This window comes from Schistocerca gregaria, chromosome 5 (assembly GCF_023897955.1).
Source record: "Schistocerca gregaria isolate iqSchGreg1 chromosome 5, iqSchGreg1.2, whole genome shotgun sequence".
Classification (NCBI taxonomy): domain Eukaryota; kingdom Metazoa; phylum Arthropoda; class Insecta; order Orthoptera; family Acrididae; genus Schistocerca; species Schistocerca gregaria.
The window spans coordinates 552,173,081-552,186,619 of record NC_064924.1 but is presented as its reverse complement, the minus strand read 5'-3'; positions in this window follow the sequence as shown (position 1 = coordinate 552,186,619).

The following is a 13,539-nucleotide window of genomic DNA, read 5'->3' as shown; positions in this document are numbered from 1 at the left end:
TCTCGTTTGTGCACGACGCCGCCGGTCTAAAAAATTCTTGAGAAAAATTGTGTCGGAGAATAAGCCCCGCCAGCAACTCTGGAAAGATCGCATCAAGAGTTACTCGGCCGGGGCTCGCACCGTGCGCCACGCGGCTTTGTTATTATAATTCCTCGTTCCGTTTCCCCCCCTGCGGCGTTCTGTTTTTAGACGCTTCGTATGCAACGCGACAAGTTCTCACGGAATGAATTCCGGCGATGGCTATCGACGGCGGCGTTTAATTTAGCCCGGTGTTCAGAAGTGGCCGTGACGTATGCGAGGCACGCAGCCGGCTCCTGCCCGTAACTCGGCCGGCCAGATACGTGCCCGGCGCACGGCTCCGCAGCCACGTGTCGCGCGCACTGCAGCGCCGGGGTTCGTATCCGCAGCGCAGTGTGGGCCCAGCCTGACGAGTAAACCCGCTCTCCTTTGATACCGGTTTGCCGCAAGCCAACATGTTTGTGTCAGAAGTAGAAAAACCGTGAAAGCTTACGGACAGAGGGACAAGCGTTTAGGGGCTATAGAACCCACAAAGTACCAGCAAAGTGTTGGAAACACGACACCAAATGTCGCTAAAATGTTCGTTTCACTTGTTTATATGAACTAATAATACGGTAAGAAGTTGGTGATCTCAATATAAAGCAAGAAAATACTCGTTGAAAAGAAACAATATACACTACTGGCCATTAAAATTGCTACACCAAGAAGAAATGCAGATGATAAACGAGTATTCATTGGACAAATATATTTTAGGTGAAATGACATGTGATTACATTTTCACGCAATTTGGGTGCACAGATCCTGAGGAATCAGTACCCAGAACAACCACCTCTGGCCGTAATGACGGCCCTGATACGCCTGGGCATTGAGTCAAACAGAGCTTGGATGGCGTGTACAGGTACAGCTGCCCATGCAGCTTTAACACGATACCACAGTTCATCAAGCGTAGTGTCTGGCGTATTGTGACCAGCCAGTTTCTCGACCAGACGTTTTCAGTTGGTGAGGGATCTGGAGAATGTGCTGGCCAGGGTAGCAGTCGAACATTTTCTGTATCCAGAAAGGACCGTACAGGACCTGCAACATGCGGTCGTAAATCCTCCAGCTGAAATCTAGGATTTCGTAGGGATCGAATGAAGGGTAGAACCGCGGGTCATAACACATCTGAAATGTAACGTCCACTGTTCAAAGTGCCGTCAATGCGAACAAGAGGTGACCGAGACGTGTAACCAATGGCACCCCGTACCATCACGCTGGGTGATACGCCAGTATGGCGTTGACGAATACAAGCTTCCAATGTGCGTTCACCGCGATGTCGCCAAACACGGATGTGCCCATCATGATTCTGTGAACAGAACCTGGATTCATTCGAAAAAATGACGTTTTGCCATTCGTGCACCCAGCTTCGTCGTTGAGTACACCATCGCAGGCGCTCCTGTCTGTGACGCAGCGTCAAGGGTAACCGCACCCATGGCCTCCGAGCTGATAGTCCATGCTGCTGCAAACGTCGTCGAACTGTTCGTGCAGATGGTTGTTCTCTTGCAAACGTCCCCATCTGTTGACTCAGGGGTCGAGACGTGGCTGCACGATCCGTTACAGCCATGCGGATAAGATGCCTGTCATCTCGACTACTAATGATACGTTGGGATACAGCACGGCGTTCTGTATTACCCTCCTAAACCCACCGATTCCATATTTTGCTAATAGTCATTGGATCTCGACCAACGCGAGCAGCAATGTCGCGATACGATAAACCGCAATCGCGATAGGCTACAATCCGGCCTTTATCAAAGTCGGAAACGTGATGGTACGCATTTCTCCTCCTTACAACGTTTCACCACGCAACGCCGATCAACTGCTGTTTGTGTATGAGAAATCGGTTGGAAACTTTCCTCATGTCAGCACGTTGTAGGTGTCGCCACCGGCGCCAACTTTGTGTGAATCATCTAAAAAGCTAATCATTTGCATATCACAGCATCCTCTTCCTGTCAGTTAAATTTCACGTCTGTAGCACGTCATCTTCGTGGTGTAGCAATTTTAATGGCCAGTAGTGTACGTTGGGCTGTTGAAAATGTGTCTTGTTGCTGACTCAAACAAAGTCTATTACAAGAGACAATTAATGTGCAATTCATCACATAAACAGTGAGACAGTTCACGGTGTGCACATTTTACAAAATCGATAAGCTCACTCTTTGCGCAACCATCATTTGTCAATGAATCGAAGCAGTTATTTTTGACACAATCCATATTACAGGTTCGTCGTCCAAGTATCCGCCCCTATAAAAAGTATACTTAATAAAGTTCTTGAAACGAAAAGCGCTGAACTGATGTAATGGAAGGGACTGCAGCGCCAGAAAACTATCGGGATGCCAAATTTGATCCTATGTCTCTCTAAACATTCATGGTGGTGTCTGATTGTTCTATATCGTGTCTCCCTACCACTTTCGCGCAACGAAGCTCTGAGCGTGTTTTTTAGGGAATTAACTAGTTTGAACCTGGGACCTGTTGCTGGTAAGGAGACGCCAGACCACACATGACATGTAGAATTCAGAAGAGTTCAGTGAGACTAGCGATGATATAACCAAATACTAAATGATCTCAGCGTCAGCTCCACTGCACTCCCTGTAAAAGAATCTTAATACTAACTAAATTTAGTGGAAAGGGTTCAAGGCTTTCCTATTTTTAGTTAGCTGGTAAAATAACGTCGAAAAAGCAGTTAAGTTTACCATTGGAAATTTTATTCTACTCACAAAACATCGTTTATAAATTGCACTATTGATAAAAGGAAATGTTTTAATACAGGATGGTAAAAACCAACTGCGTTCAACAAAAATGTGAACGAATATTCCCTAAATGGGTTTCCAAGTTCTACAATCGATCGAAGAATGACCTATGCCATATCACATCTATAATCTAGGTTTAAATTAAGTTTCACAAAAGAGTAAACTATCAAAATCGTCTACAGTGACCCTCAATTATCTTTAATTACTTATTTAACTTGTCGTAAATTATAGTGGCTGATGTGGCTTCTCAATAACTACATAACAGAAAAATTATCGCGTTTCAGATCTTTTCTTCAAGTGGCAAATGTGAACACCATGAGTTTTTATTAACGATCGACACTAGTATTACGCAAAAACGGGGTGTAACAGATGAGACTTCTGCAGTTCTGAGTGAAGCCTTATGCGCTCAAAAATGCGGCATCGCGTGCGTTCATTACCTTGTCGGTGTTTAGGCAGCGTCAGGGCGACAGCGGCCGGCGCAGCAGCCATCCAGCTCGCCGTCTCGGAACCAACTCTTCTCTAACTTCCTTACTACAATTTACCGAAGTTGGTTTAAAAAAACTATCTGGCTATGTTTTCAACTGACCAGTCAGGGTCTCAATGTTAACCTTAAGCTCCGCCTACAAAAATTCTGTCTATCCAATGAGAAACGTTATACTTTTCGTGGTGGGGCAATGTTTTTTAAAGTTTGCAACGTAACAGAGTCGCTAAAAAGTCTCACGCTAAAACCTGCAGCTGGTGTGGTCCTTTTAGCGTTATCGTGAGATCTGTACTGTTCTTCTGGAGGCCTCTAGCTTTTAACATGGGCTTGGGGTTGTCCTTGACGTACCTGAGACGCGAAACAGTCTCACGCTAAAACGTGCAGGTGGTGAGCCTTGTGGTTAGCTGGAGACATGGGTGTCCGTCCCTTATCGTAGGGCCTTCTAGCTTAACACGGTTCTGCTCTTGGCTTCTGTCCTCGTTTCTCCCCTCGGAACTGCGTCTGCCTCACGGTGGGAAGGTACGACATGCATTTAGGCATTCTTGTGTTAATCTGTGGTATTCCATTTGCTCACTCGTTACTCGTATTACTTTGGTTAATTTAATGTCACGATTTATTCCGAGCTATGTGACATACTACTGGATTTGCTTATCATGTCAGGGTTTTCATGGAAGGTGTTGGATTTGCCTGACACCTTACATCTCGACTGTTATTTCCAGCCTTGTCGTCAAATGTGGGCTGTCTAGGAAACCTGCATAAAACATTCAAACAAATCGTATTAATGGAAAGAGACAGTACCTAACTTGAAACTTCCTGGCAGATTAAAAGTGTGTGCCGGACCGAGACTCGAACTCGAACTCAGGAACTCCGGAGTTCGACTCTCGGTCCGGCACACACTTTCAATCTGCCAGGAAGTTTCATATCAGCGCACACTCCGCTGCAGAGTGAAAATCTCATTTTGGAAACATCCCCCAGGCTGTGGCTAAGCCATGTCTCCACAATATCCTTGCTTTCAGGAGTGCTAGTTCTGCAAGGTTCGCAGGAGAGCTTCTGTAAAGTTTGGAAGGTAGGAGACGAGGTTCTGGCAGAAGTAAAGCCGTGAGGACGGGCGTGAGTCTAGCTTGGGTAGCTCAGCTGGTAGAGCACTTGGCCGCGAAAGGCAAAGGTCCCGAGTTCGAGTCTTGGTCCGGAACACAGTTTTAATCTGCCAGGAAGTTTCAATCAGCGCACACTGCGCTGCAGAGTGAAAATCTCATTATGAATACTTAACTTTGTCAATTACACAGATGTGTCGCAAGCAAAGAGCGACATACGAAATAATAAATCTTCTTCAGTATAAACAATCACAAGTCTGAGCTACATAGAATGTGGCGCGCGGGGTAGCCGTGTGGTCTTAGGCTTCCTGCCACAGTTCGTGCGGCTCCCCCCGTCGGAGGTTCGAGTCCTACCTCGGGCACGGATGGGTGTATTGTCCTTCGCGTAAGTTAGTTTAAATTAGATTAAGTAGTGTGTAAGCTTAGGGACCGATGACCTCAGCAGTTTGGTCCCATAAGATCTTACCACAAATTTCCATTTACGTAAAATGTACACGAACAGTGACTGGCGTTGCCGTTTCTATACAAGTGGCTAGTCTTGAAGCTACCACTACTGAAATGGGCCGCGACCAGTCGGACGCGGGGCTTATGTCCTCTTCCCATAGGGGCCACTGCTGTCACATTGTCGTCCTGGAGAGGAGTCGGTCAGCGTGCGATTGGCTGACGTCTCCTCACAGCCATATCTTACCTATCGTTCCTGACTAGTGTGCCGGCGCATGGCTTTACGCCGTAACATCGATAATGGTTGTGTCCGAAATGAAACGAACAAAACATTTGTACTGCCTGAAAAAATGAATATCCAGAGGCTGCATCTTTCCCGTACATCCTTAAGGTATCTATCCTATTTGTAGGACTTTACCATCAGATTCTTCGCAAGCAGACAATGCATGATCTTTGTTAGAACACCATGAATCCACTTAAGAGCATAATTTTCTTCCTGTCATCAGGCATACTGAGCCGAAATACGTCACTATAGAACCGTTTGGCGGCTGCTTTCGACATGTTCGCTGTTTTTCCAGCATACGATCTTACAATCGGCAGATCTTCTGGCTTTGATTGCGGGGATTTTCCACATGGCTCGAATACAAGCACGTATGTTGGCCACAGTATTTCGCCTTCCATTGAAATCACAGGCATAATAATTAAACTATCTTGTGTTATAGGGGCTGATCCAACAACAGTGCGAACAGGTGTTGTTCCTCTGGTTTTCAGGGTTCGCCAGCCATGTAACTCTTTGTCAAATCTGCTCTGGTCAGCATTGAAAACACGTGTCGTTGGAAAGTTTTCTGTAACGACTAGGTTGCGGATCTTTGCAACAGAATCATCTTTGCAACAAAATAACTCCGACTGTGTGGGTTATTGCTCGGTCAACAATGTCATTCCACTTCTTGACGCGGAATACCCAGGAACCAGAAACTTTAAAATCATTGCGTTTTATTGGCAGGACACCTAGAAAATGTAACACATCTACTAAGGAGCCTACCTATACTACGATTGTCCGTCCTCTTTTAGGATACTGCTGCGCGGTGAGGGATCCTTACCAGATAGCTTTGACGGAGTACATCGAAAAAGTTCAAAGAAGGGCGGCACGTTTTATACAGCATTATCGCGAAATATGGGAGAGAGTCTCAATGAAATGATACAGGATTTGGGATGGACATCATTAAAAAAAAGGCGTTTTTCGTTGCGGAGTAATCTTCTCACGGAATTCCAATCACCAGCTTTCTCCTCCGAATGCGACAATAGAGGGTGGTGACTGTTGCTGCGGGCGTTGCTGTTCCTTAACGAAGCTATCATCTCCGAAGTCCATTTTCTCGTCCCATTCTTCCCCATCGCCTCCAGAAAATATTAATGTTCGGATCTCTTCCACAAACTCCATACCATTTTCCACGACAGTAGTTATGTGTTTTATTATCTCCGATTCCTGGGTGTTCGGAGACCGATTGCTTGTTCCGAATCGGGAGAGCAAGGCAGCAAACGTCTTCCCGTTCCATCTGTAATGTAAGAAGACATGCGTTAGTACTTGAGAGCAACATATGGGAACGTACAAGAAATAGAGACGTCATGACGGGAATAGGTCCATCGATACACTCTTAACTGATACTTCGTGGGTCCTATAGCTTCTAAACGCTTGTGCCTCTGCCCCTAAGATTCACAGTTTTTGTGCTTGTGACACAAGCTTTCAGAAAATATATGGATTTCCGGCAAACAGGTATCAAAGGAAAGAATGCTTACTGGTGAGTATTTAACCTCGGGCCCCGCCTTCGACAGCTTGAGGAAGGATGCGTATCGGCACGGTTGAACAACATTACTTGATAAAGGAAGTAAAGAACTAACAAGGTACCCCTTGAGTGCGAGGTCGCAAAAGGCCAATGATGTTTGCGCCATTCGACGCCCAACATATTGTCTAGCATGCAACTACAACATCGGATGCTAATGGCGACAGGGGGTGGGACTGGTATCCAACGGTGAGCGCAGAATGAGCCTACAGAGCGTAACTGAACTGCTTAGTCGACGAATAACTCACGATAGTGCTACACTTCTAGCACTGTTGACACAAAGCAGAGCAATGGCAACGATAAAAAAATAAAATATTGCATTATATCTTCAAAAACAGTTTCCGAAGTTGACATTTCGTCAGAAAGGAACCCAAGGAACTTCGCAGTGGGAGAAGAAGTGGCAGATGAAATATTAGTGTTTCTGAAAGATGAGTCGATGGAACGTGTGGTGTCCTATACACTCGACTCTGAGGACAATGTGCATAGGAGTGCAATGATGATGATAGTGATACTGAACCAGGTGTCGAGCCGTGCAGCTCATCATCCTTGTCGGACAAGGACCCATAAATCCCATCTCCAGTGAAACGCAAGGACAGGCGTTGTCCAAGGAGTGGGTCTAAAAATAATACGTGCATGGAAGATTGTCCGCAGATAGTAAAAACACAGCTATGCACAGATTTCGAATAAGTCTGCAGCAATATGACCGTGTAGTGCGTAAGAAGACGCACTTGTTTCAAAAACTGGTGTTTGCGCGTTTCAAGGACGCTCGATACAGATTGCAGGATGTGAATTACAGTTACCTACTAGGTTATACATATCAATTTGCACGCGACGTAGATCAAAGTGATTTCGAAGGAAGCAGTGAATGATTGCATCACTTCAAACAATGCTACAGAACTGGAAGACGTGAGACAACTAAATCTGAAACAAAGCGGCAACTTGATGACGCACACTAAACTACGGAATCGGCTCAAAAATTTGTAGATGAAATAAACAAACTAACCCCATCATTCCGAAGCAAGTTGTTTTCAACTCCGACCAACTGGGACTGGAAGAGGAAATGCATGTGAAAGGAACCCTGAAAACCAGAGGTAAAAAGAGAGTTGTATCAAGATCAGCTAACATCAGTGCCTTAACATATTCGTGTATAATTATGCTATTTATTAATACTGATGATAAATTGGCTGGAAAGATGTATATTGTGCTTCGAGAAGTTGAAAGTGCTTTGCCTCCTACGATTCTTTCTCGGATGTGTGACCTTGCTAGTGCAGTAGGGAATATTTACGTCACAGGGGCGTAAGAGAACTACAACTATGCTATAAGCACTGCTTTTGGCCAACATCTACTCAAAATAACTTGCTTTTGCTTGATTCCTGGTCTGGTTAGAAAAATTATACTCCTTTAGAGCAAACTATCCCTCCTGAAAAGTTTGTGACATTGCAGTTCATACCACTTGGAACCACTGACAAATTCAGCCTATGGAGTGTCGTTTTTTCGTGGCTATGAAACATTATTGCACTGTCTGCAGCTACGCCTTAAAGGACAGCCAGTTTCACGATCAACTCCGCGACTGTTTCGCCTTTGGTTGCATGCCGTCACATTCCATTAGCTCTCACCATCCCTTTAAACCAATATACTCGTAATTCTATTGAGATTGGATACCTAACTGAACGGTCTCCGTGGTTTGTAACTCCCAAGGAGTTCGTCTTCGATTCCGATGGTGCGAACCTTTGTAATTACTGGGACGCGACATTTATTCGGTGTTCATTGTTGCAAGTTAATGGTTTGTTTCGAACATTTCTTTAATGTGGACGATATCCATTTTATGAAGTCTAATAAGTACATCCCATAGAAAGCTGATCTCTGTACTTCCCTACACTCATTTTCTGTCGCCTTCCTAATGCACATGGCGAATCATAAGCAACTAATACCTCGCCTGTCACAACTGTTAACACATCACTTTCAAATGAGCCTTACTAAGGATTGAATGTGCGACGTCGTAGTGAAGGGGTTCCTTGTAAGAAGGGAAGGACGAAACTTAATGATTGTTCACAGATCGAAAGGGTATGTAACGTTATTTCAGTAATTACATTGTCGACCCAAATATATCAAGAACTTCGTAGTATGATGAGCTCATTTTTCAGTATTACGTTGCAGCCATTCTGGCTTGTAGGCATGCACTGATTCGGTTGGAAAGGTTGTCACTGTATTATCTTCTGAGGTAAGCTGGCCCACAACTCTTGTAGCTGATCCTTGATATATTGGATACTGTCACTGGGACAAAGTCTGACCTGGTCCCCTCGTGTCATAGGAACGTATGTGAGGATTTTGATGGCCACTAGTAGCTCTACATCATACAATGTGTTGTGAGATGTGCTATCTGTAGACGAGCATCGTCCTGTTGGAAAGTGGTACAACGATACTGTCTCATGAGAAGTAACACACGAGGACGCAGGATGCCCTTGTTGTGCCACAGTGCCGTCATAGTTCCGTCAATCACCATCAGCAGTGACCTGAAGCGATATCCGATGGCTCCCCAAACTATGATGGTTCAAATGGCTCTGAGCACTATAGGACTTAACTGCTCTGGTCATCAGTCCCCTAGAACTTAGAACTACTTAAACCTAACTAACCTAAGGACATCACACACATCCATGCCCGAGGCAGGATTCGAACCTGCTACCGTAGCAGTCCCGCGGTTCCGGACTGCGCGCCTAGAACTACTAGACCACCGCGGCCGGCCCAAACCATGATGTCAGGAGTAACACATCAGTGCCTCTCCAAAATTTTGGAAGATTTGGACCCCTTCCCAGGTCACCGCCATGCACACCAACGATGGTCATCAAGAATAGTGTAGAACTGCGGAAACAATATGACACTATTCATCAACAGTTCATGCTACCCAGCCACTGCACCACTCCAGATTCAGCCGTTTGTGTTGTGGTGTTAACAGTAGCCTACGCATGAGATGCTAACTCCGGTTGTTGCTAGTATCCAGTCAATGGCGCAGGATGATGCAGAACGTTGCAGTTAGTCCATTACTTGCTGTCGAATGGTAAGCACAGTTGTGAAGGGGTTACAGGGTGCTTCACTGCAGCGACCCTCCCTCGGAATAGTCAGACGTGTTAGACTAGAACGTAGACGACAAGTAAATCGCTAAACTCAAACCCCTCATGTCCAAATTTTTGCAAAATGAGATAATAGCGTATTCTGTATCTTTCAAGGTAGCAACACTGATTGTGATAGAAATACCTCACGTCCGACTAATGGTTTCCATGTTAAGAGATGGTAAATTTTACAGTTTTATTCGGAAGTGCCTCACTTCCAGTGACATTAGGGGTTTCTACACTTCAGGTAACTTGCCAGAGAATGGCTGGAAAAATAGTAAGAATTTTCATAGAGTTTATTAGGGTCTAACTACATAATGTGAACTCTGAATAAAAAAGAAATTTTAGGATAATGCAAATGTTTAAGGATGAAGAATTTGGTATAAGAATAATCAGAATAGCTTTAATATATACTTTATTTTATAAATGTTTATGTCGATCAGTAATTTAAGAATTTTCCTGCCAGTCTATGTTTGAAGTCTATAGACTTCTTAACTACTTTTCTTAGATGATTAAAACTTTGTGCACACATTTATGACATTGGTATCTAAAAAGTAGACTACAATCAAATGATTTCAATCAATAGTTTTTATACTATAATTACATAAATTAGACAAAAATTAAGGTAACTTTTTTATAATTAACAAGGGTATATTTTTCCTCCTGGTGATAGTAAGCTGGTATCTGTAGTCTACTTTTCTTCAAATGGTAACCTGAAATATCAAAAAAATTTCAGATCTCTAGCTCAAATAGCTTTTTTGCATAAAATGAACATGTCATAAAATTTTATTCTTGGTAAATTCAGTTGAAAGGTGCATTTCATTTGTTACTCACCTGTGTTGTTCTTAAAACCCACCAGTTGCATAATATTCTTGGTTTGTGTGTTCCTCATCTTCTCTCTTCCTTTCATTGCTCCTGTTTGCTATTCTGGCTGGCCTCTTTAGTTGCCTGAAGAACCAATTTTTCGCCGTCGGCCACTCTTAAGGAATCAATTGCCATCAATGCTTGTCTCATTTGAAACCAAGCCCCAACAACCCTAAAGCATCACATCTGCTAACTGACCCATCATTAAAGCAAATAACTGCATCTAATACACCTGATCTCATGGTATTAAAACCAACAAACAGTTTTAGGCAGGTATTCCCATATCACATGGTTGAAACATTCATTAACATTTTGTGTCTTTCCATGTAAGCACCTTGACAATAGTTTAGTGTCACTTAGGTCCCTATTACGGGTTTCATTGCTTCCAATACCTCAAATGGCAGCGAGTGATGGTGTGCATAAGTCTCACCACTCGCTATTGCTTTTTGTATCCACACCATGTGTCTACACCAATGTCGCAGAGAGCATGCTGTGGATGGTCATCTGTAGAAGATTTATGGAAAAATGTAGCCCATACTGCTTTCTTCATGGCCTCAGTATTGTCTCGACTCCTTCTTATGGCTAAACCATAACAGAGCTGCGATTTGTCCACCTCTTCCTTAGTAAGATGACCCCGACTGCTAATTAGTTTGCATAGCTGAGCTTTTTCCCCTTCATATCTTTTATTAGCTTACGTAAACGTGTGTCCATCCTCTTTTGAACATGACCAACACACTCTAACGTTTCAATTTTTACAGTTCTTCCATAAGGCATATTTTCCAACACATTTGCAAACCCTTTGGAGTCTCCGTCTCTGTCTCCTTTGAAATATTCTGAGAACTCCCTCTGATTCCGTTCCACCGCTGTACCCAGAAAAATTATGAACACAAACATGATCCTGGTTATTTCCTTTGCATCCATGGCAGTACTTTTCCATACATCCTATGTCAATCACCTTTCCATTTTCTATGGATGTTGCAGTCACAACACCATTCAATGATAGGTGACCAAGCTTCTGCCATTTCGTATCAAAGGCACCAGCTATATCAGTGTCATCTTCACTGCATAACACAATTTCTTCTACTGCTTTCTTCATTGACTCACTTGACCAAGACTGTCAAGAAGTAACTGTGTGTACTTCTCAAATCTTGTAGGTGGGGGCAAATTCATGATAGCACAAAATGTTTGAGCTGCCTTTCTACCCTTCCCAGTACACCTCATTCCATATGCAAGTCTGATATTTGTGTTATAAACTCTTCCTTTCCATAATCCAGAAGAATACCCAGTTTTAGTTACCCCCACAGAAACCACAAAACACTTATAGCGTACTAGCCACACCTTTCCTGCCTTCAAAATCTTCGACGATTTTAATACCACCTTTTCCACAAATCGTACACACCGCAGCATTCTTCAGAAGCGAACATAAAGCACTCAATCAGCAATTATGGAAATACTTTCCGTTACAGTGTTTTGATCATATTTTATAGAAATGTCACTCTGGGTACTCAAATATTTTAGCTTGTGTCTTGAGGCACTTGGCAGAGTCGACATAACATCCATTTAATTTGTGGATGTAATTACACCATCTCTATTTTCCAACTAAGTAAACCGATTACCGTAAAACCTACGTTTTCGCGTTCCTAAACATTTTTTGGAGCCATAACTACTTCCGAGAATGACACAGCACCAACAACTCAACAACGTACAGAAGTTTGAACACAAACAACTCCCAAAAACCATAGACGTACAAAGGAAAACAAAGGAGCATCGGAAATCGTGTGTGCTAACAGGACTGCTAACTCAAAGAACGATTACGCAGTGTATCTTTTCGAAGTGCCAAAATAATAATGACGCCATTTGACATCTAACCGCAGCGGAAAGGCGGTCGTTGCCGCATACCGACATATATTTAAATTTGTTTTTAAAGGTGTTCCCGATGTCCGAATCGATTCATTTAACTACAATTTTGGTGAAAAACTCTAAATATTGATTTAAGACGAAAAAAATATTTGAATTTTTGAAGCAGATTCACTAGCAAGTGACCTTAATGAATGTAAATGTCAGTCTCTTTGATTTCTTGTTGGTTTCCTTGGTGGTTTACTTTGTTTTCTAAGGTTGTTGTAGGTGACTGCTAAACAGCTGGCCGTACATAATAGGGGAACTCGGGACGGAACGGGATACTTAATGTTTAGCAATGTGTACAAAATAAGGGAACACAAGGAAACACTTCTTAAAGTTACAAGAAAAACACCTTGTAGTGTAACCTAATGTAACTTATTTTAAAATCACTTAAAACAATAAATTTTGCATTTTTTACAATTTTTATAAGAAAGTCTTGCATATCTCCCGTTCCGCCCCACCCACGGGGCAGAATGGGATAAGGCTATTTTTTCTTAAATTATTGTACAAACGTTGAATTTAAAGTACGAATATCCTATTAAACTATGACAAAATGTTGTATAAAAGGCAATTCAGACTAATGAATGTGTAATTTAAACAACTGAAAAGTCATTCTTCAAAATAAGAGAATATTTTAATGTCATTCTGAAAAATGTACAATGCTTAACAACCACCAAACCACTAACTACTAGTCCTTTCGACAATAGTCTCAAATCAGTATTTCCTCTTCATCTTCGCTGTCTATGCCAACACATGAATTGTGTGCCCACTTGAAACACCTCTGTCATGTGGCTTAGCCCTCATTAGAAACGGAGTAGAAGTCCCCACAGTGGAGACACTCAGCATCTTCTCTCTCTCTGATTCTCTCTTCCCCATCATCTTATTCCTTTTATTTTGTTAAGGTCTTTGACGTCCTCTGTTTCGTTTGTTTTTTTTTTTTTTTTTTTTTTTTTTTTTTTTTTTTTTTTTGTGGTATACAGTTTGATATTTTTGCCTTAAGTTGCATCGAACCTGACG